The sequence below is a fragment of the Lissotriton vulgaris genome, chromosome 5, assembly GCF_964263255.1.
Source record: "Lissotriton vulgaris chromosome 5, aLisVul1.2, whole genome shotgun sequence".
NCBI classification, from domain to species: domain Eukaryota; kingdom Metazoa; phylum Chordata; class Amphibia; order Caudata; family Salamandridae; genus Lissotriton; species Lissotriton vulgaris.
Window position 1 is genome coordinate 705,440,481 of NC_141693.1, and position 26,758 is coordinate 705,467,238.

General features: G+C 46.6%; 1 protein-coding gene across 1 annotated transcript in view; it reads right to left on the reverse strand.

Annotated features, from left to right (window-relative positions):
• LOC147711417 (polycystin-2-like protein 1) overlaps positions 1-26,758 on the reverse strand; it is a 3,079,390-nt gene that overhangs the window by 750,921 nt on the left and 2,301,711 nt on the right.

Sequence of the window (26,758 nt, forward strand, 5' to 3'; positions counted from 1 at the left end):
ATATTGTATAAAAGCCAACATTCTGATCCGGGGCCCCTACCGGATATACTAATAGAGCTACTCATGAATAAATGGAGAGGCCTAGGTACCGACTTAATTAAAGTAATTCTAGAACATCGGCACAGATATAGTACTTTCCTGAATCCACAGTTTGTTCCAGCTCCACCAGTAGAAAGAAAAATGTATTACATAGACAGACAGAATCCCTTACGAGAAGTACATCCAGTCAGGAATGATGATAATACCTTTAGACGTGTGTTTGTGTACACGCCCATAACTAAAATGGAATTATTAGAAATGAAGAAATTAGTGCCCAGTCACGATAAAGACCCTGCAGGTTTCCACCGTGAAATAAAAGACATGTTACTCATGGGTGATTATACCTATCCTGACATCATGAAAATATTGAAAGTATTATTGCCTGCCGGTATTTACGAGAAACTCAAAGAAAAAGAATGGGAGGTGGGAGAGCAAAAGATTGATTGGGCTGCACTAGAAAACGAAGAAAATACTCGAACCCCAGGGCTAGGGCTTGGGGACAAAACTAAAGCATTACCAGGATTGTTAGTACAAGTATTGCCACGTCTATTAGCAACGAAAAAGGAAGACTGGGATGCAATCTCAGCCTGTAAACAGAAACCCGATGAAGACACTAGTGATTTTTATTCCCGATTTGAGAAATGTTTTGTTATTAATAGTGGCCTGAAAGCAAGTAGCGAGTCGTATCCACACCTTTTTGTATCCAAGTTAGTCGAGAATTCTCTGCCCCAAGTCAAGAATCGTGTTCTGAAAGTCGAGAGCACATGGCAAGCGAACACGCCTTCCCAAATGTTACAAATGTTACAGTACCACCAGAACAGAATTAGAGAAGAACATGATCACGAACAAAGACGTATGAAAGACACGAAAATGAAAATATTAGTTGCTCAGTCAGTTCCAGCTGACGGTCAGAAAAAGGGCATGACACAGTCCAATAATTCAGTAGCTCCTGTTAAAGGGACATGCAACTATTGTAAACAGCCAGGTCACTATATAAACGATTGTGCAGTTTTGAAACATAATATAGCTACAGGTAAAACTAAAGAAAGACCGCTTCCTCCTAGACAGGACCAGGCCCAACAACAAGTATCACAGAATATCCAGCCTATGCAAGCTTCACAACAGACAGTACAGACCGTAGCAGTACCACAGCTACAGCCCATTGCCGCAACACAACATGCAACGCAACAGATGTACCAGTATGCACAAACAGATTACCCCGATTATCAGCGATACACATGAAACAGCCTGGAGAGGGAAGTTGGCTTGCCTCTTATCGAGGTTCCTGTAGATCAAGAGGGTCCTTATGTACATAGCCAAGTGTTAGGAAAAGATAGAAAGTTTTTGATTGATACAGGGGCAAGCAGAACAACGATAAGTCATGACGAGGTTCCAGGGGCACCCCTCTCAGGCTCCCAGAATGTTTCCCTTGGATTTTCAGGCAAACCTATTGTAAATGAAGTATCAAAACCAGTACCACTTTTAGTTGGTCCGTTGTCTCGCACTACAGATTTGTTATTAACGAAATCATGTCCAGAAAACTTGTTAGGTATCAAGACACTGAAAGCTCTAGGAGCTGTGATTTGCTGTTCTCCGGAAGGAGTAAGATTGTTCTTACGTGACTTTAAGGGTCACTATGTGTTGAGAGATATTGATCCCAGATTACAGAATGTTCCTGCACATTTGTGGGCACAAGGCCCCACTGATGTAGGTTGTATGCACATTACACCATATCGAGTCACACTCAGGCCAGGAGTAGTCTTACCACGAATCCGACAATACAAGTTACCTCCAGATGCTGTAGCGGCTTTACTGAAAATCATTGACGAGCTCATTGCACAAGGAGTGGTTGTAGAAACCAACTCAAATCTATGTAACTCCCCCATCATTCCAATTCTTAAACGTACTGATCCAGATGCACCCACAGTTTATCGATTAGTTATCGATTTGCGCGAATTGAATAAATGCATCGTACCACAGTATCCCGTGGTCCCAGACATCTCGTCTCTATTGACAGCCATTGATTCCGAAGCAACGTTCTTTACTGTAATTGATCTGAAGAACGCCTTCTTTAGTGTCCCAATTGATCCAGAAAGCCAATATCTCTTCGGATTCTGTTTAAATGGTCGAAGCTTCAAATTTGCACGCGCACCTCAAGGATTCACAGAAAGCCCCAGCATCTATAGCCAAGCACTGAAAAGACAACTAGACAGTATACACATGCCTGACAACACTGCCCTGTTACAGTATGTCGATGATCTACTGATCACCGCCCGTAGCGAACCTGAATGTGAGCAAGCGTCACTGACGGTTTTGCATTTCCTGGCTGACAAGGGACACAAGGTGTCCCCTTCGAAGCTGCAATTCTGTGTTCAGCAAGTGATTTACCTTGGGCACTTGCTGTCCAAAGGGGGGAGACAGCTAACACCTGACCGCATTCAGTTAATTGTAAACATGTCACAGCCCAAGACACAAAAGGAGGTACGAGCCTTTATAGGCCTCACTTCTTACTGTAGACAATGGATCCCTCAGTATGCATTCCTAGCGAAACCACTCATACAGTTGACAACCCAGGAGGCAGCGACATCGACTGCCCTCCCTTGGACTCAGGAACACACACAAGCTTTTGACGACTTAAAAAAAGCCTTATGTCAAGCACCAGTTTTAGCGACACCATGTTACAGCAAGCCTTTTACACTTTTTGTCACAGAACGTGAAGGTACTGCATTGTCAGTACTCACTCAGGATCAAGCAGGTTCATACAAACCGTGTGCTTATTTTTCTAGTACATTGGATCCAGTAGCCCAGGCGCTGCCTGCGTGCTTGAAATCAGTAGCAGCAACAGCTCTAGCAATCAGACAAAGTGATTCCATAGTGTTAGGACATCAATTGACAGTACAAGTTCCACACTCCGTGGAAGTTCTTTTAAACCGAACACAGACTCAGCACTTGACTATAGCAAGACTGACAGGTTATGAATTGACATTGTTTCAGCCACACATAGAAATCAGACGTTGCAACACATTGAACCCAGCTACACTTCTGCCATTAAGTGAGACAGACCCATTGGCACATGACTGTATTGAAGTCATTACCATCACGACGAAACCCAGACAAGACTTGACAGACACCGCATTACCAGATCCAGACCTGACACTTTATGTGGATGGTTCATGCATGAGAACAAGTACAGGAGAATTAGTGGCCGCCTACGCAGTCACGACAGAAACTGAAGTCATAGAAACAAATTGTATAGACACCCTGTCAGCTCAAGCAGCAGAGCTCATCGCTCTGACTCAAGCCTGTACTCGAGCAAAGAACAAGAGAGTTAACATATACACAGATTCACGTTATGCTTTCGGAGTCGTACACGACTTCGGTGTCCTCTGGCGAGAGAGAGGTTTTTTGACCTTTCACGGAGCCAAAATTCAGCACGGTCCCCTCATTCAAGCTTTGTTAGATGCAATACATCTGCCTACAGCGATATCCATCATGAAGTGCAAGGCACATACGAAAGTCACAGATACAATTTCCCAGGGTAACGACCTGGCAGACCGAAAAGCAAAGCATACAGCTCAGACTCAGACTCACGCAACTGATCCGACAAAGACAATAGTCCAGACACCGACACATTGTATGACAGTTAAGGATCCCGCCCTAGATGTAATTGACATACAGACACATGCTACACCAGACGAAATCAAGAAATGGATTGAACTAGGAGGGATCCAGACAGAACAGGGATGGATGACGAAGGGAAAATCTACATGGTTTCTCCCTGACTCTATGGTCCAAGTAATCATTAACACAGTACACAGTCCTGCACATTTAGGAGAAAAAGCCATGTTAGACAGTATTCAAAACCTCTGGTTCAATAAACATCTACGAGCAGCAGCCAAACAGAAAGTGCGTACTTGCATGATCTGTTGTCAGTTCAACCCAGGGAAAAGCATTCCTGTAGAGCAAGGTGGATTTCATCCTCCCGATCACCCTTTTGAAGTCCTCCAGATGGATTATATCCAGATGGAACGTTGTCGAGGATTCAAGTATGTCCTCGTAGTTGTATGTGCACTCTCCCGTTGGACAGAAGCATATCCAGTCCCAGATTACACTGCTCCGACCACTGTCAAGCAGCTGGTTCGTGAATTCTTCCCCAGATATGGTTTGCCCCACATCGTATACTCCGATAACGGTCAGCCATTCTCGTCCGAGCTTATGAAGCAGGTATCTCTCCTGCTCGGCTATCAATGGAAATTCCACTGTGTCCGACATCCCGAGGCAGCAGGTCTCGTGGAACGTCATAATCAGACTCTGAAAATTCGTCTTGCCAAGATCTGTAGAGAGAAAGGTGTCGACTGGATAGTAGCTTTACCAGTTGCACTCTTTTACATGAGAATGGTCGCACACTCCAGAACAGGGCTATCCCCGTACGAGGTGGTCTTTGGTAGGCCACCGAATATGTGGGGGACGCCTCTGCCTCGCAAAATTACTGATGTTGACTGTAACATGCTGACAGATTACCTTGCTTCCTTGATGTCTGCACTACAATCATGTCGTTCACAGGTTGCTGCAGCTTTTCCCGACAACACCGAGGTGAAGCCACATGAGGTTGTTCCGGGGGATCTCGTCTTCGTAAGGAACTTTGACAGGAGAAGTCCGCTGGACCCCCGTTGGCAAGCACCGAAGCTAGTACTTTTGACCACAAGGACCGCGATTAAAGTCGAGGGCCGCAAGGGCTGGCTTCATTCGAGTCATATTAAGAAATACCATGGACTGCCGCCAGATCTAGACTCCCAGCCCTGCCCTCCTCCACAGACTGACTCAAAACTCCCCCTGGTCGAGAAAACTTCTTCTCAAGAATATAAATTAAAATTGAGGTCTAGCAAGTCAGACAGTTTAATTGTTTAAGTCCTCCCCTAGGTGAATCGGTTAGACGAGTTTCTGACATGTATCCCCTAGACCCCAACAGAGAGAGAGATAGACAGAAACAGCTCAAGAAACGTGAATATTGTAAATCTCTTCGTAGTCACTGTATCGTGACACTATTGATTATGTTTTTTCTAAGTCTTTTGATTATTGCTGCAAGTATACTGTTACATATATATTACCCTATTTCTAAGCGTGCACATTCTTCCTTAAATGTCACTGCCGAGCACTCTTTCAGTGAACTGCCCCCGCATGAGTTATCTTACCGACTTGCGCTGCGCAACAACACATTCATTAGTATGTTACATCATTCCCATCAGACCAGCAATGCTACCAATTGTTGGATATGTGGCCGACTCCCTCCCTATCAGAAATACAAGGGAGTTCTGCCCCTCTTTCCGTACCCGTTCACACACAATGGTTCCTGTGGTGCATGGTTTAGTTTAATTAATTCCTTAGATTCTGATTCCGTAGTTTACCAGGGCAATTGGGTATGGGGAAATCTGAACACAGTTCTGCATAAAGTATGTTTCCCTGACAAGGAGGGTCTTCCAAAAAGAACAGGGACTGATCTAGAAAATGAAGTATATGGATTAGGTAACTTTACACTTAACCTCATGATTCTGAATGTTGAATCCAAAACCGAACCAGTCTTGCCTGCTATGTCCGTACTACCTGTCAAAGGTGAATTATGTGTCAGAAAGAATGGTTCAGTACACCTGGGTCATAGTAAATGTACTACTGTGATCGAATTCAGTGATAAGGGCAAGTCTACGTTTAAAGCTTCCCGTCATTCCTACTTCATTTGTGGTCATACCGCATATATACGCTTACCTCTAGATTGGGATGGCACCTGTTACATTGCATTCCTTCTGCCACCTGTTTTCCTAGCCCCTCCTGATTACCATAGGGACACCCATCTAGTACACAATAGACCACAGAGAGATCTCCCGATTGTCGACTACACTGAAACGGCATGGGAACAATACACAGACTTCAATAAAGGTTTCTTTCCCTACTTAGGTGCTGTCTTTAATAGTAAATTGATACGAAAATTAACCAGAACCCTCGAAGCAGTAGTGAATGAAACTACTTCCGCCCTAGGTAACTTAACAGAGGAGCAGTCTGCTATGCGGATTGTTGTTCTTCAAAATCGTCTTGTCCTTGACGTCATCCTGGCCGATAGGGGCGGAGCTTGTAGAGTCATCGGATCGAGCTGCTGTGTTTTCATTCCAGAAAACGCGCCATCGGTATACAGAGCCATAACCCGTCTTCACAAGATTGCAAGTCAGATACACCAGAATCCAGGCACCTGGACTTGGTCCGGTTGGTTCTGGAGCGTGTTATCAGCCTGGGGATGGAAAGTCCTATCCTTCCTCGGAATAGCCCTTCTCATAGTATTCAGTTGTTGCCTATGTCTGCAATGTGGGCCAGCGATTTGCGGCTTGTGCGCCACATCATGTATTCCTCATTCAAGTCCACGTTCAAAACACCGTAAGAAGAAAGAAGAGCAAATTATGTTACATGAACAGATTGATAGATTAATGAGGATTGATATATCATGAAGGGTCCGTAGGGGACAAGGAGGGAATGAGGTAATATGAATTTTATGGTCAATTGTGTCCCCTAACGTAGACCCCAACGGCTCCATGTACGTGCTTCAAGTACATGTATGTTCCCTCCACTTCCAGCTATGAAGACGCAAATACATTTGCGTCCAACGTTAACATGTCCTCTTTCAGATCCACCATGAATGGGTCGGATATTCAGTTCCTAAGTGTGCCTTGCCAACGTCTTTACATGGTGCACTTTCATGTTTTTCTCGCTCTGGTGAGTTAGGCCCTGATTCCTGCCATCGAGCCCTTTCTGCCTTCTGTTCCTAAAAGCTGCAGTCTGCTGCTTCCTGACCCTTGCCTTACTCCCTGTGTGGCGAGCGGTGCCTGGCTCGACCTGCTTGCCTGCCAAGACTGTATTCAGCCTTCAAGTTATCTGCTCCGCTCCTCGAAAATACATTCCTGTCTAGTAGTTTAGGAAAACATCTCCCCAGCTGCAGAGCAAAGGGCCCGGCCTTCCTGTCTCCGTGCAAGTAATTCATAGCTCCTGTTACCATGGTAGGCCCATGGCCCCCTTGCTTTACACGTAGACACGTAGTCACATATGCACGCACTAGCAGTCAGTATAGAATAGCCTCTGCCCGAGAGACCTTTCCTTCTGGATAATACAGTTCCTCAAACACAAGATATTAGATATGATTTGGGATTAGGTTGTTCTGACACCCCAGACTTCTGTCTCCTCATGTAGGGCTAAATGTCAAGTCCCCTTCACCCTCTATTTCCACGTCAATCACACGTCATGCTGCTGCGCGCGCATCTCTGCCATGTATTTCTGCTGACACTGCAGGATTCTTCTATGGATCCACCCTCCTGTGATACGTTTCAAGTGACGTTGTCTAGCACACACCTCCGTGTACGCCCTCATGCACGCCTTCTGTTACGTACATGTGTTCTTATCTCGTTTCTCTCAGCTGTTACGCCTTCTGCATTCATCACTATTATGTGTATTGACTATATATATGATATCCCGTTAATAAAGCATTGTACATGTCCATGTCCATTCCCTTCCTGAACCCTTGTGGTGATGGAACATGATACCTGGTTCGAACCAATTCCTTTTTAAGGAATAAAACCTTCATAAACTCAGAAGCCAGGGACTCTGCCTCTTATTTTTGACTGAGTTATTCTTATTGAACTTTACCGCATAAATTAAGTATAGGTAATTTAAATTTACCACAGCGTGCGGGGCCCCTCTTTATTATAGCAAGTCACATGACTCAACGTTGCACGCTCATGGTGTCATGTGCGTGCCAGAACCAGGAACATAACAATGTCAAGAAGGCGTAGAGAATAGCACACTGCAATTTTATGCATCAGTATTTCTATTAAGGTACACCTCAGATAAATCACGATGTCATCTTGCACACTTGCATTTTTTCATACTCCCAGTTTCAGGTCCAACTCAATTCACCGTTTCTTTTTAAACACATTGTGAGGTCGCGGACCCGCGTCCATGATTTTAAATTAGACGCACAGACTTGCGTCTTTAGACACATACGCAGATACCCCAGCATGCACTGATATTGAACATATTTTACGCGGCAGGCGTATAGAGGGGGACAGGACATTTGTTAACTTTGGCGAAACGGGATTGAATTATCACGCAGCGACCCAGTCAGGACAAGAAATACCCGCTACTTAAATAACATAGCTTTCATGCACATTAAACGACTCAGTAGCAACATTTAAAGTGACGGTTCACATAGGTCATCTCCACGCCAAACACATCCTAATAGACAGATCTCCTCATCCATTGCGCACTTGGAGTTCACACAGAGTTTATGTTTACCTACCATGGAACATACAGTCATTGTGCTTTATAAAGAGGCAACAGACACATTTATCCTTCGATTAACTTTAAGCACCTTCAAACATTTAGAAATGCATTTAACGGTGGCAATAGTATGCATATAGGTATAATAGTATTGAATATAGCACTGTTTTTTTCACAGATTTATCCCTTGATAAAGGCGCGAGGCGTCGAAATGCATTGGGAAAGTGGAACATGCATCGATGTTTAATTGCATACAATATGATACAAGCATGAAAATGTATAAATAATTTGAAGATAGATGTGAAGCCAACATCTGCTGCAAGAGATATTGATAAATAAACAAAAGTGAAACACTCAAGAAAGTTACTCAGTATCTTTATTATTTACTAAATAGCTAGAAATTCCGCATTTACATCGCCCAGGGAGACAGACCAAGGATTTGGATCTGCTAACTACGCCATTATTTTACTTACACTCCAGAGTGGGGAGTGATACCCGGGAGCACTGTAACACAATCAAGCAGCAACATTATAAATACTCAGTGCTCGACCATCATCCATTAGTACAATTCTAGAACAGCCATGAGTCTATGCCCACTGAACTTCTTTTACCCACAACCCGAGCCTTTTCTAAGAACCCGCGTTTCACTCCCAATGTTAAAAGCTGGCGTATGGCCTCGTTCAGAAGGTAACTGGAATGCTCAAAATAGGTTTCCTACTTTTAACATCCCGGTGAATAATAGATATGATGCACTGGAAGATGTAGATTGACTGAGAGAGTGATCACAGGTGGCTGCGCTCACTCCAATGGTAGGACATGATGTCAAGAACATAGATAGGCGGGGTTTGGATTGGAATAAGATGGGCAGCAGTTTATGTCTCCCCCATTTGACCAACCAGAAAGGAGACAGAATTAAACCACCCATGGTCCCTGATGCCCATTTTCATGCCCCACTGAGAGAACAATTGCAAAAACAACAAGTGATGGACCGAATGTGGATCAATGTCACACATTCCCCCAGTCAAAAGATCTGAGCCCAAATCCATCGTTTTTTTGCACTCCACACCACCCTGGGTTAGACAATGGCGATATGCAAATCAGCTCTGACCCTGTTGCCCCATGGGAACAGTCCAGTCCGAACTACAAAAGCCATGTCCTTCCCAGAACGGAATCAAGCATCCGAGGACCGGACCGGTTTCGAGGTAACACCTCTCATCAGCCCGGCTAGCTTGACTCCAAGTGGTGTGGAGTGCCTGGGACCCACGTCTGGGCATCCCCAGCGCACTTAGGGCGGCAATTGCAAAAACAACAAGTGATGGACCGAATGTGGATCAATGTCACACATTCCCCCAGTCAAAAGATCTGAGCCCAAATCCATCGTTTTTTTGCACTCCACACCACCCTGGGTTAGACAATGGCGATATGCAAATCAGCTCTGACCCTGTTGCCCCATGGGAACAGTCCAGTCCGAACTACAAAAGCCATGTCCTTCCCAGAACGGAATCAAGCATCCGAGGACCGGACCGGTTTCGAGGTAACACCTCTCATCAGCCCGGCTAGCTTGACTCCAAGTGGTGTGGAGTGCCTGGGACCCACGTCTGGGCATCCCCAGCGCACTTAGGGCGGCAATTGCAAAAACAACAAGTGATGGACCGAATGTGGATCAATGTCACACATTCCCCCAGTCAAAAGATCTGAGCCCAAATCCATCGTTTTTTTGCACTCCACACCACCCTGGGTTAGACAATGGCGATATGCAAATCAGCTCTGACCCTGTTGCCCCATGGGAACAGTCCAGTCCGAACTACAAAAGCCATGTCCTTCCCAGAACGGAATCAAGCATCCGAGGACCGGACCGGTTTCGAGGTAACACCTCTCATCAGCCCGGCTAGCTTGACTCCAAGTGGTGTGGAGTGCCTGGGACCCACGTCTGGGCATCCCCAGCGCACTTAGGGCGGCAATTGCAAAAACAACAAGTGATGGACCGAATGTGGATCAATGTCACACATTCCCCCAGTCAAAAGATCTGAGCCCAAATCCATCGTTTTTTTGCACTCCACACCACCCTGGGTTAGACAATGGCGATATGCAAATCAGCTCTGACCCTGTTGCCCCATGGGAACAGTCCAGTCCGAACTACAAAAGCCATGTCCTTCCCAGAACGGAATCAAGCATCCGAGGACCGGACCGGTTTCGAGGTAACACCTCTCATCAGCCCGGCTAGCTTGACTCCAAGTGGTGTGGAGTGCCTGGGACCCACGTCTGGGCATCCCCAGCGCACTTAGGGCGGCAATTGCAAAAACAACAAGTGATGGACCGAATGTGGATCAATGTCACACATTCCCCCAGTCAAAAGATCTGAGCCCAAATCCATCGTTTTTTTGCACTCCACACCACCCTGGGTTAGACAATGGCGATATGCAAATCAGCTCTGACCCTGTTGCCCCATGGGAACAGTCCAGTCCGAACTACAAAAGCCATGTCCTTCCCAGAACGGAATCAAGCATCCGAGGACCGGACCGGTTTCGAGGTAACACCTCTCATCAGCCCGGCTAGCTTGACTCCAAGTGGTGTGGAGTGCCTGGGACCCACGTCTGGGCATCCCCAGCGCACTTAGGGCGGCAATTGCAAAAACAACAAGTGATGGACCGAATGTGGATCAATGTCACACATTCCCCCAGTCAAAAGATCTGAGCCCAAATCCATCGTTTTTTTGCACTCCACACCACCCTGGGTTAGACAATGGCGATATGCAAATCAGCTCTGACCCTGTTGCCCCATGGGAACAGTCCAGTCCGAACTACAAAAGCCATGTCCTTCCCAGAACGGAATCAAGCATCCGAGGACCGGACCGGTTTCGAGGTAACACCTCTCATCAGCCCGGCTAGCTTGACTCCAAGTGGTGTGGAGTGCCTGGGACCCACGTCTGGGCATCCCCAGCGCACTTAGGGCGGCAATTCCCAGGCACTCCACACCACTTGGAGTCAAGCTAGCCGGGCTGATGAGAGGTGTTACCTCGAAACCGGTCCGGTCCTCGGATGCTTGATTCCGTTCTGGGAAGGACATGGCTTTTGTAGTTCGGACTGGACTGTTCCCATGGGGCAACAGGGTCAGAGCTGATTTGCATATCGCCATTGTCTAACCCAGGGTGGTGTGGAGTGCAAAAAAACGATGGATTTGGGCCCAGATCTTTTGACTGGGGGAGTGTGTGACATTGATCCACATTCAGTCCATCACTTGTTGTTTTTGCAATTGCCGCCCTAAGTGCGCTGGGGATGCCCAGACGTGGGTCCCAGGCACTCCACACCACTTGGAGTCAAGCTAGCCGGGCTGATGAGAGGTGTTACCTCGAAACCGGTCCGGTCCTCGGATGCTTGATTCCGTTCTGGGAAGGACATGGCTTTTGTAGTTCGGACTGGACTGTTCCCATGGGGCAACAGGGTCAGAGCTGATTTGCATATCGCCATTGTCTAACCCAGGGTGGTGTGGAGTGCAAAAAAACGATGGATTTGGGCCCAGATCTTTTGACTGGGGGAGTGTGTGACATTGATCCACATTCAGTCCATCACTTGTTGTTTTTGCAATTGCCGCCCTAAGTGCGCTGGGGATGCCCAGACGTGGGTCCCAGGCACTCCACACCACTTGGAGTCAAGCTAGCCGGGCTGATGAGAGGTGTTACCTCGAAACCGGTCCGGTCCTCGGATGCTTGATTCCGTTCTGGGAAGGACATGGCTTTTGTAGTTCGGACTGGACTGTTCCCATGGGGCAACAGGGTCAGAGCTGATTTGCATATCGCCATTGTCTAACCCAGGGTGGTGTGGAGTGCAAAAAAACGATGGATTTGGGCCCAGATCTTTTGACTGGGGGAGTGTGTGACATTGATCCACATTCAGTCCATCACTTGTTGTTTTTGCAATTGCCGCCCTAAGTGCGCTGGGGATGCCCAGACGTGGGTCCCAGGCACTCCACACCACTTGGAGTCAAGCTAGCCGGGCTGATGAGAGGTGTTACCTCGAAACCGGTCCGGTCCTCGGATGCTTGATTCCGTTCTGGGAAGGACATGGCTTTTGTAGTTCGGACTGGACTGTTCCCATGGGGCAACAGGGTCAGAGCTGATTTGCATATCGCCATTGTCTAACCCAGGGTGGTGTGGAGTGCAAAAAAACGATGGATTTGGGCCCAGATCTTTTGACTGGGGGAGTGTGTGACATTGATCCACATTCAGTCCATCACTTGTTGTTTTTGCAATTGCCGCCCTAAGTGCGCTGGGGATGCCCAGACGTGGGTCCCAGGCACTCCACACCACTTGGAGTCAAGCTAGCCGGGCTGATGAGAGGTGTTACCTCGAAACCGGTCCGGTCCTCGGATGCTTGATTCCGTTCTGGGAAGGACATGGCTTTTGTAGTTCGGACTGGACTGTTCCCATGGGGCAACAGGGTCAGAGCTGATTTGCATATCGCCATTGTCTAACCCAGGGTGGTGTGGAGTGCAAAAAAACGATGGATTTGGGCCCAGATCTTTTGACTGGGGGAGTGTGTGACATTGATCCACATTCAGTCCATCACTTGTTGTTTTTGCAATTGCCGCCCTAAGTGCGCTGGGGATGCCCAGACGTGGGTCCCAGGCACTCCACACCACTTGGAGTCAAGCTAGCCGGGCTGATGAGAGGTGTTACCTCGAAACCGGTCCGGTCCTCGGATGCTTGATTCCGTTCTGGGAAGGACATGGCTTTTGTAGTTCGGACTGGACTGTTCCCATGGGGCAACAGGGTCAGAGCTGATTTGCATATCGCCATTGTCTAACCCAGGGTGGTGTGGAGTGCAAAAAAACGATGGATTTGGGCCCAGATCTTTTGACTGGGGGAGTGTGTGACATTGATCCACATTCAGTCCATCACTTGTTGTTTTTGCCACTGAGAGAACAAAGCAGAGAAAGTATAGCACGGGGGTACCAGGCAAGAGCTGTGTGATTGTCTCTGGCAACTCTTTCACACAATATTATGTAGCCTGTGGGGACCCGAGCGGGAATGCTAATGGGCTAAGGATACTTTCATGGAATGTGGCAGGCCTTAGAAATAAACGGCCTTGCTCAGAATGGGGCGGCTTTGTCGATAAATTCGACATTCGTATAGTCCAAGAGACTTGGGCGAGGGAAGATCTCCAATGGATGGGTTATGCCTCTTATAACATCTTGGCATCCATGGGGGGAGGGAGAGACCCTCTGGTGGCCTTTCCATCTAGGTAGGCATTCACCTTGCTTGTAGGGCAGAGCAGCTGTCAACTTCTACAAGTGACATCCAGTGCGTGCTGCTCTCCTTCCCAACAAAGGTGAAAATCGCCCTAATAAACGTGTATTCACGCCCAGTTAACAACAGCCAGGAATCGTCCACCATCGCCCTTCTGGGAGATTTTATTCCAACTCTACATTCAGGGATATGGCTGATTGTCGGGGGTGACTTTAACTGCCACTTTGAACCATCCCTCACATTCATCCCCAATGGAAGAAGACCTTTATTGGTCGATTTCCAACCCCTCTATCACCCCCTTTAAAGCATGGTCCCCTCCGGCCATGCAGCTAAACTCACTCACCTTAACTTTCTCTTTAAGGGCATGCAACGGTCGGACAAAATCTGACCAACCAGGGTAGACCACATTTAACAGAGCAGGCCAGGCTTCTCACATTGACTACATCCTGGTATAAACAAGATGTTGGGGAAAGGTCCTCGATTTTTATATTGAACAAAGGCAGAATAGCGATCACAACGCCCTGACTTTGACCTTCGAACAATGGGATCTAGACATTGCCAAATCTTGCCCCGCACTTGCCAACTGCCATAGCGCTCTAGTAGTGACTAATAAAAGAAGGAACGTTAGATGGGCCATCTCCAACAGTCTCCAGAAAAGATAGCTAAAATTTAACAACTTGCAATGCAATCTTTACTCAAAATGTGGGAGGCAGTCGATGTGGAGGGTCACAATACGGATCTTGAGGGGAAATACATTCTGAGCTTGCCCTGAAGCTGGGGGAGATTTTCTACCCGCTGACCTGTGTGAGAGAAAACAGTCACAACAAATGCCCCTGGTTTAATGACCAATGTTGCAAGGCTAAGCGGGATCTATTGGATGCAGTCAAGGCCAATGATAGGGCATTAATTAAACTCGCCAGGGCTAGATATAAACGGTCCATCCGGGTGGGGAAGAAGAACTGGGAACAAGAAATGTGGGAAATGCTCAGGAGCGCCCTGGATGATAAAGATTTGAAAACCTTTTGGGCAATAGTGAGCACGGGTGATAGGAAAGGGAGATCGGCTATCGAGCCCAATATAGCCGCTGAAGCCTGGGAGACCCACTTTGGGTCACTATACTCCCATAGGGATACTGGCTCTGTTAGTATTATCACTACCAGCATGGCACTCGAGTCCCAATCAGAAGGGGAAATGGAGATTACCAGCTCAAAAGTGAGGAACGCCATTAACAAGTTACACTGCAACAAAGCCCCAGGTTTAGATAAACTGCCGGGGGATCTATTCCGCAAAGAACCAACAATATGGGTTCCGTACTTGTGTGCCTTATTTAATGCGGTGCTGAAGGGCTCAAATCCCCCCGATACCTGGCGTGAGGCTGAGATTGTCCCCATATTTAAAAAAGGTTGCCCCATCACTCCCTCTAACTATAGGCCAATTAGTTAAATTGAAATCTCAGAAATACTCTTTGGCCGGGTGCTCTTGGACCGCCTCCAGGGTTGGCTCGAACAAGAGCAAGTATTAAGTCCTTAACAGGCTGGCTTCAGATCAAAAATGTCAACAGTTGACCACATATTTAGACTACAACTACTCTTCTGGAAAACGGTGAGCATAAAGGGTGGCAGCCTCTATCTAATATTTGTCTATCTGAAGTCAGCCTTTGATCTTGTACCCAGAGAAAAACTCTGGAGGGTGTTGAGCGACCTAGGGATGCCTCCATACCTCCTAAAAGCCATCAAGAGGCTACACCTTGACAATTTTGCACAAGTACGCTGTGGAAGGCACAGGGAACTAACTTCCTGTTTCCCTGTCCAAAAGGGGGTTCGGCAGGGTTGTGTTTTAGCCCCTACTTTATTTTGTCTTTTCATCAATGATCTAATCAACCACCTTGAATTAATCAAGGACAACGATGCTCTAAAGTTAGCTTCAGGGAAGGTCCATGTGCTGATGTTCTCGGACGATACTCTGCTTCTCTCAAAATCGCCTATGGGCATCCGCACATTTTAGATGGTTTTGAAATCTTTTGTAAGGCAAGAGGGCTTGAGATCAACTTAGCTAAAACAAAATACATGGTCTTCAACTCTCCCCACTCAACCCGGCCAAATCCTTCCCTACAAGGCATTTCCCTAGAAAGATTCAAGCTATTTGATTACCTGGGAGTTACCTTGGCAGAGAATTTCGAATGGGGTCCACAGTTGGACAAAGCAAGGCTTAGAATAACACAGACAGTGGGTGGTTTAATGAAGTTGTTTAGATCTTCAGTTTTTAAACCAGCCGCTCCGGTGGAAGAAATTTATAAAGCCCAAGCAAGGGGTGCTACACTTTATGGGATGGAGCTGTGGGGGGATTCCCCCACTGGCAATCTGACAAAGGTGGAGAATAACTTCATGCACCAGTTATTGGGCCTACCCTGCAGCACCCCCCTAATCCCCCTTGGCATGGACCTCGGATTGCGACCGCTGGACAAAGAGATTGCTGAGACCCTTAACATTTTGGCGGAGGATGTGAGTGACTCCAGAGTTGTCGGTCTTTAGGGCTGAACTATCTGAGATTTTATCCATTTGTACCACAGAGAAAATCCCAAGGCTCTGCTACATAAGGGACCTTGCCCTCAAGCTGGGTAAGCCAGGTCTCTGGAGTACGCCCGAGACATCGTGTGCTAAGCTTTTCAGGCTGGACCTAGTTAATTCCTACAGAGTAGCCAAGCTAGAGTCCATCCGAGAAAGCTTCTCAAGTGGTTGTTTAACTGCAGAATTTCTAGTGGTTAAAGATGTACACAGCAGGGAAACCTTCTTAGATTTTGTTCAACCCCCACTGGCTAGGAAACTATATATGCAACTGAGACTGGGGACCCTCCCACTGGGGGCATATACCAGCAAATGGGTGAGAGACAACACGGGTGGATGCCCTGCATGTAACTATAAGGCGGAGTCTGAATTACATGTTTTGCTCCTCTGCCCTGCCTTTCGGTTGCCGCACAAGCGTTGGTTAATCCAACTATGCAAGAATTTAGGGTTTGTGCGCTCCATAGAGGCTTACAGAGTTTTAAAGTATGACACTCACCCATCAATTGTATTAGTTGTATCGCGTTTCCTAAACTGTATGTGGCATACTCGTCGGGCTTACCTGAAGTAGATCCCAGGGGGCTGAAGACTTGTATGAACTGGCATAGGGCGAGCATGTCCATATCCAGGCCTTACGCCTGGCACAGCTGTCTCATAGTCCCACTTTTAGTATAAAATTTTAGCAAACATTTTTTATCACTCGTATATTTTTTAATGGCTGGTTGTTTTTAACTTTTTTGTATATGGCTTGTTGGATTTTAATTGTACCATGTTATAATATATATCTTTAGATCCCTGCTGTACCTATGTAGTGTGCGCTTTATGTCTTGCCAACTGTGGGTTAACCATTACACTTGAAGAGCTTTGTTAATAGTCAGTGTTTTTTAAACCAGAGGCCGTAATAAAGTTAAATATGTAAGAAGTACTTCGCAAGAAGCTTCCACCCCATCGAGCGCCACCATTATCAGACCCTAGGCCCCTAGTGACTTATCAGGACGGACGGTCCGGATGTATGCGGATGGAGAACAATGTGCATCAGAGATGGCGCAATGGACCGGCAGTGTCTTGTGGAAGAATTTCATTAAATACATATGGCCTGATAACACTACACTGGAGAGACTGACACCAGTGTAGTGTCATCAGACTGTATGTATTTGATGGAATTCTTCCTCAAAATCAAAAGAAACGCTGTTTATTTTTTGTGCATATTTAATTAGCGTGAACTCACCCAAAGGTATTGGCTCTCTTTACATGAGCACCAGTTACTTTACCGAGACGATATACTTTCGTAGAAGGGTGCAGCACTTCAAGAGAGGCACTGAGTCAGTGCTTCACCACCATGCACATCAGTCCCGTGAATTCCTCATTACTTGATGTATTTAATCCAGTGACAGCAAAGCCTTCACTCACTCTGCAGGTTTTTGTTTCACTTCCTTAGCGCTTTCCATGAGCACCAGTAACATTACACAGTGACGTATTCATATTTTTTGTAGACACGGGGAGATTAATCAGCAGCTCTGTTAAAGACATTTAAGTCATGTCCTGAGCTGCTGAATAATCTCATTGTGTCTACAAAAAATATGGATCTGTAATTGTGTAACGTAACTGGTGCTTTTGGAAAGCACTGATGAATGAAACAAAAAGTGGAGAGCGATCTGCTGGTCATGCGTGGCTTGATGCAAACAAAGAGCGGCTCCTACAGGGATCCCCAGAGCGAGAGGGACTGGCTCAGCAGCCTTCGGAGCTTCGGAGCTGGGGATCCGTGTTTGAGCCTCAGCTTCCCTTTGACATCATGTGAATGATTGTGGGCAAATGTTCACCCTAAAATACACAACAAAAGAATAAAATTAAGCATTGATCGGTATTGGAGGGGTGTAGGGGCCCACACAAGCACTATTGTGGGAGGGGTTGGGGTGGAGACCACAGGAATAATTAAGTGCACAGTGAGCAGAGGCTGGCAGGAAAAAACAATCCCGATCCCAAGCCCAAACCAAACTATCCCACCTCAAAAAAGTAAGCATGGGCCTAAAATCCGTTCGGCTCGCGGAATTTGCGGATTTTCAGCAAATTGCAATCCACGAACTCTCACGAATTTGCCGAAAATTCGCAGGCAGCAGATTTTTTGCTTGGTGATACAATATTGCGGCGCGCGGCGTTCACTTACCGTCATTCAGCATTTGCAGAGTCCATGTTTTGCGTGTGCTGCGCCATTTTGGATCTTGCTGCGGGATCCCGCGGGAGTTTGGCGACCGCGATTACATCATCGCGGCTTGCCACCTTGCACAGCGAGAGTTTGTCAACGCGAGTACGCCGTGATCACGCATCACGGGAGTTCGCAATTGCGAACACGTAGATACGGCGGGCAGCAACAATCTCGCACTCGCGAAATTGCAAAATTTGCAATTCTGCACAAGAAATCCACCAGCAAGCAGCATAAACCTTCTGAAAATGATGATTTTTATCAGAATAACTCCTCAGGTTGACATTTGCCTGCCTTTTTTTTGCAAGGAGTCCATTTTGGGGGGGGGGGTGGGAGGAAGGAAGTGCCCCACAGTCTCCAACTTCCTCTTCCTGTCCAGAAGGCTCCTCCCAGTGCTTTGTTCATGTCCTGGTCACTTTGATTTGGATCTTGACCTGGAAGGATTACTTTTTGTGGATTCTGCTAGATATTTGGATTTAAGGCCTTTTTGACTTTCTTTGGATCACTTTTGGATTAGAAATGTCACAAGTAAGTAAGTTTGTTTGGGGCATTACAGTTGCTGCAACTACAATTTTGGAATTTTCGATTTTTGGGCTGTTGTTGGGGCCTTTTGCCCAGGGGTACTAAGTGGTGCATGGACTGAGTCTTTCTGTGGGGTCTCCTTAATGTAAACATCATGGAGGGCATGGATGGCATTGGATTGTGGTGATTTTTGTGTGTTTTTCGATTTTTTTGGCTGTTGTTGGGGCCTTTTGGCCGGGGTACTCTGTCTGTGCGGTGTCTTGAATTTGAACATGATTGAGGGCATGGATGGCATTGGATTGTGGTGATTTTTGTGTGTTTTTCGATTTTTGGGCTGTTGTTGGGGCCTTTTGCCCAGGGGTACTCTGTGGTGCATGGGCCTAGTCTTTCTGTGGGGTGTCTTGAATTTGAACATGATTGAGGGCATGGATGGCATTGGATTGTGGTGCTTTTTGTGTGTTTTTTTGATTGTTTGGGGTATTGATGGGGCCTGTCCATGTGGGTGGGGGCCATTTTGAGGACTGGTACAGGCAGGGCCTGGCCATGTGGTGGGGGTCTAGGGGCCATCTTGAAGCCAGGCAGTGTGCTTTGTTGTGCCATAGGCCTGCACCCAGTCTGCCATGCTTTCATCCATTATGCCCAGGGGTACTCTGTGGTGCATGGGCCTAGTCTTTCTGTGCGGTGTCTTGAATTTGAACATGATTGAGGGCATGGATGGGATTGGATTGTGGTGATTTTTGTGTGTTTTTCGATTTTTCTGGCTGTTGTTTGGGCCTTTTGGCCAGGGGTACTCTGTGGTGCATGGGCCTAGTCTTTCTGTGGGGTGTCTTGAATTTGAACTTGATTGAGGGCATGGATGGCATTGGATTGTGGTGATTTATGTGTGTTTTTCGATTTTTGGGCTGTTGTTGGGGCCTTTTGCCCAGGGGTACTCTGCGGTGCATGGGCCTAGTCTTTCTGTGGGGTGTCTCGAATTTAAACATGATTGAGGGCATGGATGGCATTGGATTGTGGTGATTTTTGTGTGTTTTTTTCGATTTTTTGGGGTGTTGATGGGGCCTGTCCATGTGGGTGGGGGCCATTTTGAGGACTGGTACAGGCAGGGCCTGGCCATGTGGTGGGGGTCTAGGGGCCATCTTGAAGCCAGGCAGTGTGCTTTGTTGTGCCATAGGCCTGCACCCATTCTGTCATGCTTTCATCCATTATGCCCAGGGGTACTCTGTCAGTGGTGCATTTTATTGGTCTTTCCATTTTGGGGGGTGGGTATAATAAAAATGCTTACTTGAAAACTATTAATTGAAGCGCTACATATGCAACATTTATTTAACTGATGTTCCTCTGGCTTTGTTTGCTTTTAGGTGCAGAAAGACGAATCATCAGCCTCATCGTTCCTCATCAGTGCCAGGAACAAGTCCTGCTGCGGTGTGTGCAGCACAACGTCACGTGTGGCCACAGACAACTCTGCAACTTGTGCAACTGCGGCCTGCTGTTCTGACATCTGAAGAAGATGGCCCCAAAAAAAGTTGCCCGTAGCTCCTCTAGCAAGAAAGTTGCCAGTAAGGAGCAGAAGAAGCAAGTGGCGCCACTTACCAAGGAGACTTTAGTGCCGAGCTCTGCATTTTTTGGGGGAAAAAAGTACGCCTTCAGCAGCAGCGGGGCCTGCTGGCTACCAAGCTGGGAGCAGCACCCCCGCTCCATTGGGCTCAGTGCCACCACCACCACGCCAACTTAAGTCCAAGCCCTTGAGTGCTGCAGAGGCAGCCAGTCTAGTTGTTCAATCACCATCGACCAGTGATGTTGGCTCATCGCAAGAAAGTAGCAGCATCCCTCAATCAACACAGGTTGTTGTAACTCATCTGACGAGTGTTCAACCACCACAGCCGCAACAACAACCACATGTGCAAGTACAAGCCCAAGTACATGTGGAAGGAGAGGCAGCACAAGGAGATGCGCAAGCAGAGGTGCATGGAGCGGCACAAGTGCCCACAATAGTTGTTCCTCCCGAAGTAGGGGCACATCAGGAAATCGACATTTAAGCCAAGGTATCATTTGAGGCAGCCACTCCTCCTGATCTTTCATTGTCTTCCAGATCCCTACGAAGGAAAAGATCAAGGATGGTGTCTACATCTTCTTCAAGCCCCCTTACTTCTGATGATATGGATGAAAATTGGGAACCACCACAGCCGTCTGAGAGTGAGGCACACCATGATCTGACAAAGGTAGCTGTTCTGACCGACTTTTTCGGCCCTCTTTTGAGGGAGGATGATTGGAAGTGACTCCAGTCTATTATCATTCTAGTGCAAGGAGTAGAGCCATAGACAGGGCCTATTCAAAGGGCACAGTAATGCACTTTCGTACCCTTTTCCTTAGATCAGGGCTTATAAATTTATGTTAGGGGATAGATTCATTAGTAATAGTGATAATCCGTCCTTATGCAAGAGTGTTAGTATACCTTCTATGGAGTTATGCTTATTTCGGGCCTTGTAGGCCTCAAACGGGAGAGACTCCATCTTGCTTTCTGCCCCGGCAGCTTGAGATGCTTCTAGGTCAAATGTAATGTTTTAGTTTCGAAGTGTTGTTCGCTTGGAGAGAACCGGCTCAGGCTGGCCCTTATCGAAAGACTGTATTTTTCTCCACTCCGAAGACACAACATCAGATCGGCCGACTGAGAACGTGTCCTTGGTACGGGGAGGTACAAGAATTTGGTGGGCGGCAGGTTACTGGCCGTAACTTTCCATGAAAGGACAAGCTTCCATATTAGCGAAAGCATGAGGCAGTGAGTTAGTCAGTCTGTAGGCGGCAGCTAGCCGTTAGCATCAATGCCATTAATTATTTCCAGGCAGACAGTCGCCATTTTGAAGTCCGAGAAAGATCAAGAAGCTGATACTCTCTTAGAAAGATTGAAGTTATTTTAGTTGGAGCAGCTGGCGAGCTTTGACCTATACGATCAGAGCATTCCGAATGAAGCAGTTAGTCAGAAGAACGAATACCAGAGTGGCTGAAACTGAGTTATAAGATCGAAGACGAGAAGTGGAGATGGTCCGTGATTGAGAGGAGAGAGGAGTAGCGCAGAACAGCCAGAGAGAAAGCAGCTAATGAAAGAAAGGTTCCAGTGACTTGGAGGGAAGCAGAGAAGACAGAGCATAGCGGTGCAGACGTGTACTCGTGACTGCCGAAGAGTGACTTTAAGACGAGCCAAGGCACAGACGAGAAGGGAACCTAGATGACTGCTGAATTCAGACTTCACATTACTCAGGTGAAGTCGACCTATTTTCCCATAGTGTGCACATTCTAACCTTTCACTTTTCTTTGCGGATATATGTTATAGTATAGTATTGTATTTTTATGATCATTGTAATAAAGTACCCCAGTTCTTAGTGAACCAGCATGTGCCTCGTATTCTTGTTCAATCAGGGTAACCTGTTCTTCTAGTCAGGCATTGTTTTCATGAACGGATGTAATTCCCGATCAGGTAAGAAGTGACTGAGCAATGAGGGAGAGAGGGACCCCTCGATGTGAAGAATAGATTGCACATCCTCTTATTTGGTAAGTTGTGGTATAATTCCTAATATTGTAGTATCATATCCCGAGTAGCCAATGAGAGATTCCTTCCAGAGGTATTCATAGGAAAGTGATCGTCGTTGGTAAGCGGCGTTAATGAGAACACCAGGCGGGATACTGGTGCGTAGATCCGCCGGATTGCGGATCGGGCTGTGAGTGAGAACACCAGGGAGGACACTGGTGCGTAGATCCGCCGGATTGCGTATCGGGCTGTGAGTGAGAGAACACCAGGGAGGACACTGGTGCGTAGGCACGCAGGATTGCGACTTGCCGAGCGAGCACTGACTGTGGTCAGTGTGTAATGGTAACTAATCAGAACTGCCCTAGGGTAGACTAGTCTGGGCCTAAGTCGCCGCGAGACTAACTGGTATGAGTGGGATATTGTAGGACACCTATGCATGTATATTGCTAATTCCCCATCCTTAGGTACAAGGCATATACATACTTATTGTAAATACGTCCTAAGGAGGGAGGTGATTACGTTCCGGCTGGGTTGGAGGTGCTCTGAGGAGCTGATCCTATCGGGTCCGAGAATCCGGCCGTTACATCTGGCGTCACGAACTGTTTACGAAGCCTGTGTGCGCTGTATTGTTTTTATCTTGTTGGTTTGCTCTCGGCTCGTACGTGGTTTATTTTGTATTGTTTGTTAATAATTGTACATATCTTTTTTGTGTGGCAAAATATTTTCGCGTAAGTCGAAATCTACTTTCAAATTGCCTGTTGAAATTCCCGGCTGGGAATCAACGCCTTACGAGGCCTTGGCCCGTGAGTGGGCCGATTCTACTGGTTTGAGTGAGAATTGGACGTCTTGTTTGGAGCTGGCGGAGCCGGCTGATGTGGTTTCTTGCTTGCAAAAGGCACCAGTAGTGAAGGTGTGATGAGCTTCCTATTTTAGGACGCAGAGGTTGGATTGTTTTGACTGCATACAGAATTCTTCATGAGAAATATGTGAAATTACAGCAACGATTTGTGGATGTGGAGGAAAAGTTTGTTGAGGTGCAAAATGCGCACACTCTTTTGCGATGTCAAAATAAATTGCTTGCCGACAAACTTGAGACTTATCAGACTATTGCCGAAAGGGCTGCTGTTCACATTGCGAAATATAAATATAGACACCGTCGTGGTCGTGTTTGCAAACGGAAAGTGCGTCTGGTCGTGGCGAAAGCCGGACTGGATTGGAACCCCGACGAATGGGATGGTAATATCCGGGTACTCGAATGATTCTGGTTCCTCGGCTGAGGAGTCTGACAGGCACGAGTCTTCTCGCTCCGGACGTGATTGTAAATCTACTTCTTGTGACAAAAATGATGATTCTAGCGGCCGTGGTCGCTCTTCCGATTCTGATGACGTATCTCGTCCTGATTGTTTCTCTAAATCTATGGATCGGGCTTCTTCGGATGCTCGTCCGGAGGTTTCTGCGCACCCGGTTTTTCGACGCAAATTACAACAAGCTCCTGGTAATCCTAATGGTATTGCTCTGGATAGTTTGGAAGACTTTACTCAACAGGAGGTTAGTGATATTTTGCAACGATTTCGACAACGGCCTGGTGAGGCCTTACTTACTTGGATGGTGCGCCTTTATGAATTGGGCGCTGCAGGTATCATGTTAGATGCAGGAGATGTCTTGAAATTTTGCTCTTTGAGTTCCGATTCTACTGTACAAGATCATTTCCGAAATTTTAATGGTGCTGGCCATATTAGTCTACTCCAGTTAGCGACTGATGGCTGTAACCATAAATATCCTACTGAATCTGACTGGCCTGTCAATGACAAGCCGTGGTACACTTTGCGCGATGTGGCGCAGCGGTTGAAAGAGGAGGTGATGAAAACTGCGATTTTTCTCAGTACTGCTGACAGGTTGTTGGATGGCTTATTGACATCTTCTGTGCGGAATCGCATTATCCGTTCTTCCCCTGTTGCTTACAAGCAGGTTATGATGACTTTGTTGATCAATCAAACTGGCAATGCTTTATCTATGGTGCTTGAATCTGTCCGTCAGCTTGGTGAGTTGGGTGACTGGTTTAAACCTGAGAGACAGTCCAGACCGGAGGGTCGTACTGCTGGGGATTATAAATTCTCTAGGCGTGATATGTTTCTTGCGCTGTTGGATGATGGTGTGAAAAAGGAGGACATTGAAGGTGAGCCTAATAAACGCTTATGGGACATGTTTCGTAAGCGTGGTTTGGATCGGAAGGAGGGTGCCCGTCGTGTGCGAAAGAATGATTGTGATCGTGGTTATTCTGATGACAGTGGTGACGACAGGCGTCGTGTGGATTCTGATCGTCGTGGTGAACGGCGATATGACCGTGATGTGTCCCCTCGTCGTGACAAAGAGAGCGCGAGAGGGGGAAAGAGAAAGGGGGAGAGATGATCGTGGTTACAACAGATATGGAGATGAAAGGGATCAGTCCCCTGAATTGAGGAGAAGGGAGGATCGACACAGATTGTCCGATCGTAACTCACAGTACCATACAGAAGATAGGAATCCATTTCGTAAAGGAGATGGATATGAGCAAGATGTTTTAATACCCAAAAAGCATGAGAGCATTTATCCTGATTTGTCCTGGTTGACAGAGCGCAGTAAGAATGACTAGGAAATAGGTCAAGCTCCAGTACGCAGGTGGGCTCACAAAGATAATAGACCCTATGTAGATATTGAAATTTTTTGGAAACATCGTAATATCCAAAGGGCCCGAGCATTGGTAGATACAGGAGCGGAGGCCACTCTTATTCACGGAAAATCAAAGAAATTCAAAGGCCAATTTTTCACAATTACTGGTTTAGGTGGAAAGGAAACTCCTGCAGTGCAAACTGCACTTGAAATGAGAATAGGCAGAATTCCCCGAAAAGAATATTCTGTATTAGTTGTACCACTTTTGGAGTATATAATTGGAATTGACATTCTAAAAGGAATGACTTTACATTTAGATGACGGCTGTTATCAATTTGGAACTAAATTTTATATAGAGTCCAGACCCGTACGGGTTGGTCGTTTGCGAATGCCCTCTATAAAAATCCCTCAGGCTACCAAAGTCGTTTCTCAGAAGCAATATCGTATTCCAGGTGGCCATTAAGAGATTAGTGCCACTATTCAGGATTTGGTTGATGCAGGAGTTATAACTCTGGTTACTTCTGCTTGGAATAATCCCGTTTGGCCCGTGCGCAAAAGTGATAATTCTTGGCGCATGACTGTTGATTATCGCGAGCTGAACAAACATACACCCCCTTTGACTGTTGCAGTACCAGATATTATTACTTTAATTGAAAGAATCCAAAAGCATCCAGGTACATGGTATGCATCCATTGATATTGCTAATGCTTTCTTTTCAATTCCGATTGCCCCCAAGTGTCAGGAACAATTCAGTTTTACATGGAATGGACGTCAAATGACGTTTAGAAGTCTTCCCCAAGGCTATGTACACAGTCCTACGATCTGTCACCGGCTGGTGGCGGAGCATTTGTCTGAAGTAACTGTACACCTGCAAATTCAGGTATGTCATTATATTGACGACATTTTGATTCAAGGTGAAACCCAATTAGATCAAATCCTTGAGTGCTTACGTGAAAACGGTTGGGAAATTAATCCCGATAAGTTACAAGGTCCATCCCAAAATGTGAAGTTTTTAGGCATCAATTGGCATGAAGGTCACAGAGAGGTGATCCCACAGGTTAAACAAAAAGTTTTGGATTTTGCAGTCCCAAGAAATCGGAAAGAAGCCCAAAGCTTCATTGGCTTGTTTGGCTTTTGGCGTCAGCATATTCCACATTTGAGTCAGATATTGGCCCCTTTATATCGAGTTACTCGTAAAAAGAATGTGTTTGAATGGGGTGAACCACAGCAAAATGCGTTTAATTTGGCAAAAGAAGCGATTCAGTATGCTCTGGATCTGTGGCCTGTGTGTGAGGGTGATGTGGATTTGAATGTGTCCGTGCAAGGTCTTTATGCAAATTGGAGTTTGTGGCAAAAACAAGGCAGACAAAAAGTATCATTAGGTTTTTGGACCAAAAAGTTACCTGAGGCTGGTGAGCGTTATACACCTTTTGAGAAACAGTTGCTTGCGTGCTATTGGGCTCTGGTGGATACAGAGCAATTGACTTTGGGTCATGATGTGATTCTGAGACCTGAAATTCCTATCATGCAGTGGGTTTTGAGTTCGCCGAAAACTCATCGAATTGGACATGCTCAAGAAGCGAGTGTGATTAAGTGGAAATGGTACATTCAAGACAGGGCACGTGTGGGTCCGAAAGGTGTAGCATCTTTACAAGAGCAAGTGGCGCAGGCGCCATCGATTGAAACTGGAAGTGATTACTCCGTAC